Consider the following 6,202-nt stretch of genomic DNA (forward strand, 5'->3'; position numbering starts at 1 on the left):
CGCAGACTTAAGCAGAGCAAAAACTCTGTTTCCAGAAACAATCATGCATACAAAGTCAGTTATTAGCAAATTTTCCACCTCTACATTGAAACTGCTGGATTTATTTTGTTAATGGCAGGTAGCTGTTGTCTGCTGTGCATGTGACCAGTTGAGATAACGAGACGTTTATCAGCGTGTTTCAACACGTCCTCGTCCCCTGCTCAGTGAAATCTCAGAAGAACAATAGTCTGGTGAGAACAAATAGTTATTCAGTTCCTGTTAAACATGTGGAGTTCAGCAGCTTTCTAATTCTCTCAGTGTTAGTAGGTGAAAGGTCACCGCTGCAGGCGGGCCGGTTATGCACATGGACTATTTCTCTTCCTCACTTGGTTTTGTGGAACTATGCAAAATATTGTTTGGTTTTGTTTCACCAAAGCAACAAAAACCTCCTACTGAGACAAAGATATCATCAGGAGCTTTTCCAAAATGGAGTCTTGTCACGCAGGATTGTTCGAATGCTGCGATGCCAGCGGGAGACGCCGTGAGCCCGTCCCCCCCAAAACCAACAGCCTCCATGTTTTCACTTCATATTTTAACATCAGAACAACTTCTGACTGCATGGAGAGCATATTAGAACTTCATCTTATTTTTAGTTGTATCTGGGTTTTGACTGGGCCATTTTGTCATTTTTGCTTTGATCTATGTGTCAAAGCCATAGCTTTGTATGTAATCCTCCAGATTCTAAACTAAACACTAAATGTGCTTAAATATGTTATCAATCCAATATGCCAATCCAATGCAATATTACTATTACTTTAAAACAACGGTGCAGATTTTCTTGTATTTTTTCTCAAAATGTTTCAGAAGAAGTGGCCATTGGCGCTCATCCTGATTAAATCATCAGGGTTTTGGGATTTTACCGTAATCCCAAACATTTACTTCTGTCCAGGACTACGTTTTACCACGAGACGGATTTAAACTGTGACAAGGCTGCGTTCAGCTTCACAGCTGGAAGAAACTACAGGTTCAGCAAAACAAGCACCAAATAATTCCCAGCTTCTGGTTCAGGCTGAAGACACGCCACCAGATTAGAAACTTGAAAATCAGCTTGTCGTTAACAATTTACCCCGGACAGCCAGCAGGAACTAAAGAGTCTTCCACAGACCTCTGCCTTTCTCTCCTGAGCTCCTGGACTTCATCGTAACTCACACTGACCGCCTTCCTTGCATACTTTCTCTACGTTTAAGAGAAACAAACAAATGTCTCTGCCTTCTCCATGAGCGATTTATAATAGAGACGACACAGGCAGCAAAACAACTGAATCTTTCATCCCCATTCCCTGTAAAATCACGACTTAAAATTTTGACCTATTTGACCTCCAACAAACCCCCCTGTCTCTTTTTTTTTTCCCTCTCAGAATCCAGTTTCATGGACTTTAGCACTAACTTCAAGACTCTCATCCCCACCCCCACAACCCTCTCCTCCTCTTCTTCTTGTTCCTAAATTTTCCCCGCACGCAGCAACAGGGTGCAGTCGCTTTGATTGGCTGCAGCCTGACATCACCACTCCGAGTCCCACGCCTACAGGGCTCCAGTCGGGCCAAACGAAACAGATTTCCTCTGACCACTCCCTGCAGGCACACAAACTTCTCAAAACACTCCGCAGTCCATAAAGACGACAAGCTCAAGGTGTCGAGCCTGGAAGCTGTAAACAGCTCGGTGGTTTTCTGTTGTTATAAACAGGAGCAACAGATCATTCAGTCTAACCGCAGACTCTGAACGCAGCACAAGCTCATGCTGGGATTTTTAAGAGCTTTAACTGCACGGAAAAACACAGAAAAAACACAAGATCTCACCAGGTATTTTGTCTAGTTTTTAGTGAAAATACCGAAGCACAATGAAATAAGATAAAACCAACTTACAAATAACTTTTCAGCAAGAGATAGGAGCTTGTTTTAAGTCAACAGTGATTAAATAACATAACTTTGGTCTTATAATCTAAGGTTAAAAAAACAGTTCAGATAGAGCTGGAGCTTGCCATGTACTGCAAAAACAAACATATTTTTAGTCTAGATTTTAGAGCAAATATTATAGTATACATGAAATAAAATTAAACTAACTTATAAGTAATTTTCGGCAGGTAAAAAGAGCTTGTTTTAAGTCAATAATTCCTTAATATTGGTGTAACAAAGTACTTATTCCATTGATATTTCATTTAACTTATAACCAGACATTTTTCCCCTGTTATAAGTGAAATAATCTGCTCATGGGATAAGTACTTTTTCACCAATATTGATAAATTATTGACTTAAATCAAGCACTTTTTATTTGCTGAAAGGTTAATTGTAAGTCAGATTGATCTTATTTCAAGTCCACTATGTTTGTGAAAATACTTGGTGAGATTTTGTGTTTTTGCAGTGCATGAGAAATGTTGTTTAACATTGGTTCATAAGACAAAGATCCCAGTGTGATATAGTTCTGTCACATGTCTCAGATGATCACAAAGGACGTACTGATGCTCTGATTTGAAGCAGAAGAAAATCAGACATTAAATTAAATCTTTCACAAATAATATTTATACTTTAGGACCAGAGTTGGGTAGCAGCTAATTATTTACAGATTCTGAAAGTGTGGATTTTAAGCTTTCCAATCATGTCAAACACATGGAAATTGAGGAGCAAAATAGTTATTATTTCCTAACACATGTTGTATGAATACAACCACCCATCTATTCATCGATTGTATTTAACTAATTTAATTTAATCATTTTTAATAAAAAAATATTAGTAGCTGTATCATGTGCGAGCAGAGCAACAAAGAGCCGAGTATTATTTTCCAACACATCTTTTGTTAGGCCAGGTGTGGCGTCGCGCTTTAAGATGACGTCACGGTAAAATATAAATAAACGTGAGGAACATGCAGTTCCTTACGGAACACTAGGGGGCGCCCCCCGCGAACTGGCAGCTCCTAAAAGACTTTTAGGGGAGTCTTTACTTTTTACTTGAGTAATTGTATCATAAAATATCTCTGCTTTAATTTGAGTAAAATGTTTGGATACTCTACCCACTGTGTGTCAGATTACCTTAACTACAACAAAAATTATACAGTTTTTGTAAAAGTTTCAAAAGTTTTATATTGAAAGAAACTAATTTGGGATAATGTTACTTTGCCTGATTTTGTTATTTGTCTAATTATTTTATTCATATAAATTATTTTCAGTTTGATCTTTAAAATACCAAAATTTCCTTAATATTTGGGTCCGACTGATGATGTTATTTTCAAATATTAAATGATTGATGTTTTGATCAGTTCAATACTTGATTTGCCCTTTTACCAGATTCTTTTTTTTTTACTCTTACTAGAGTAATTTCTTGGATGAGTTTTTCTTACTTATACTTGAGTAAAATATGATGAAGTAGTATTGCTGAAGTAGTATTGCTCAGAGTAAACATTGTACTCTGGTACAATGTTTTATACTGGATCAATCTCTGTAAAAAACAGATTATTTTCTTCTTACAGCTGAAGAAAACATGACGTTAAATCAGAAAAGTATGCTTAATACTTGCTTAAAAGTTATTTAAAAAAGTAGTTTTAGTCTAACAAATAAGCCTCTGTGGGACACATATTGTAATTTATTAAATATGTCTGTAATCACATGCACATTGCACAAAAAACCCAAACCAGATGACTGAAAGTTGCAAAGCCATCTGGCACAAAAGGAGGTGAGTTGTAGTTATGAATGAAGCTGACTGTTCCAATGTGAAGCCTAGGAACAGTCAGCTTCACATTGGTTTTTAGTTCGTAACAGGATTTTATTCAACCCTTAAAATGGCCTGAATGCAGAACATCTTCCAAGAAACTCTAAATTCTGATAGTTTCCTTCAGATTGCTGCGATTTCATTTGAAATTTGCCTTATCTCAGATATGAAATTGCTCTGACTTGTTCGGCTCAGAACAAGCTCCAACGATAAACACGCTCATCTTGGAATGTCTGCCTAAATGCAAACCCATATCGGAGCGAAATAATCCACATCAGATTGAGCACTTTAAGCTTTAAATTTGTCTTAGGAATTTTAGCCTTTAACTTAAGTCTCTTTAAGAGATTATTCCTTCTGTTGTTCTAAATTGAGCTTTGTATTTTTTAGGCTACTGGGGTTTTTGTTATTACTGATATTTCTAGTTTGGCCCCCAAAAACTGTCTGTCATAAATCAACTGTAATACAACAGCAGTTATAGCTTGATGTGTTGCTGCCCTGTATAGAAAAGCTGGTTCATTAAAGCATTTAAATAAGTGTGTGTAGAGCGAAACTTACACACACTTAATATCACACTGAATGTTTTAAAACTTATACATTTTAAAACACATTAAATTTTTAATAACAAAGATTTAATGTTACATCTTCAGTTTTCAGTTTTCATTAGTAACAATTTTTATTGTTACAAACATTTTAGTAACAATAAAAATTGATACTAATATTAGTAATAAATTAATAATAAATAAAAATTGTTGCTAATTGTTACTAACATTTCAATACAGAGCACATTTGTACAGAGTAAGAATAAAGATGTCAAACTACATTCTTTGTTGTTTCTAAATGAGTAAATTTTGGATTTACATCCCAATGAGAAATACTCTGAAATTCCAATTAACAGATTTTCACACACTTGGGTAACACGTGAGAAAAGATCAAGAGTAAACATGAACACTTTATCGAATTAACTGGCAATCAGATGATTAAGTGAATGTTAAGGCCCGCTCCTCTACTTTTATTTTTAATCTTGTTTAAAACATTTCGTCTGACTTTCAAATTAAGGTTGGATATCAATGTGACATCAGTTTTATCTAGTAATAGATTAGTTTATTTTTTGTTTGTTTGTTTCTTTCTCTGTTATGTTTGGCTGGATTGTGCAGCACTTTGGTCAACATTGTTGGTGTTTTTAAATTATTTTCTATGCATCACAGTTACATAAAACAAGCAAACCTCTGAGAGTTAGTAAAAATCTTTCCAAAGTACCACAATTATGAAAGTTAGAGAAAACTTTCACATTTTTGCTGAGGCCAGCTTCCCAGGAACACTGTTCCTTAATCCAAGTCTTTTTCCATTTCAGACTGGAACAGAATAATACTTTACTAAAGAGTTGTGTGAAAACAGGAGGTGCATTTTTCTCACAGCGTAGATGGTGACTTCTCCTCTTTTTACAGATTAGCGGGTGGAAAATCGCGCTGATTAGTTGCTGAATTAGGCATGAGAGGTGCAGCCACAAGCAGGGTGAGCCTTTAATGCTTTTCATACAGAAAGCCTTTTCTCAAACATGTTTCTACAGCAGCCCAGAAGAGACAAATCCAAACAAACACTGGTTCTATGAAGAACCTTTAACATTGTTTACCAAACCAGCAGCCTTTATATTCACCTCTAGATGAGGAAAGACACTTAAAACAAATAAATTCTTTATTAAAGTAGCACTGAAAAGTAAAAATTCACATGAAATTTGAGAAATGTGAAAAAAAAGCCATTTTTAGAAATATTTCTTAACATTACAGAAAGGCAGCTTGAACTTTTCACATATCTGTAGCACAGTGAGACCTTTGACCTTTTCTCTTTACAGTGTCTCAAGATTGTGAAGACGCCGAGTTTTCCATTCCACTGTTGATTTGATCATTTCTTTCATGCTGAACCCACCTAGAGTGTTTGTTGCTGACAGAAATCTAAGCTTTATCTGACCAAAGCACACAGTTCTAGTTAAAGTCCCAGTGGAGATAAGCTAACTGTACATTTATGTTTGTGATGGTACGACAGATAAGGCTTTTTCGGCTGTTATAAAGTTGGAACAAATATGCCACTCTTCAACTTTTTTGAATCCCTTATCAAACTGTTACTTGTACATGTTGGTAGTCTAACCTTGGAGAAAAAAAGGCAAAACGAAACGGGCTAGTGTGTTACGTCATATTTTGACTCCAGAGAAACAGAAACTCATATTTTGACTCCAGAGAAACAGAAACTCGTGAAGCACCAAGTAGTTCCTGGAAACTCTTCAACTTTTATAGTTGAGTTTAATCTAAAACTTGATACCAATATTGGCACTGCATGCGATTATGTGCTGTTGAAACAAGATTTTTGCAAATGGTCAATAAAAATATATGTAAACATTTGAATTTGATGAAAGTTACAAAAAAAAATAAAAAGTTCTCAGCAAGTTTTTCAGCTTTAAACAAATAGAATAAT

This window comes from Poeciliopsis prolifica, unplaced genomic scaffold (assembly GCF_027474105.1).
Source record: "Poeciliopsis prolifica strain line A6 unplaced genomic scaffold, Auburn_PproV2 SCAFFOLD023, whole genome shotgun sequence".
Classification (NCBI taxonomy): domain Eukaryota; kingdom Metazoa; phylum Chordata; class Actinopteri; order Cyprinodontiformes; family Poeciliidae; genus Poeciliopsis; species Poeciliopsis prolifica.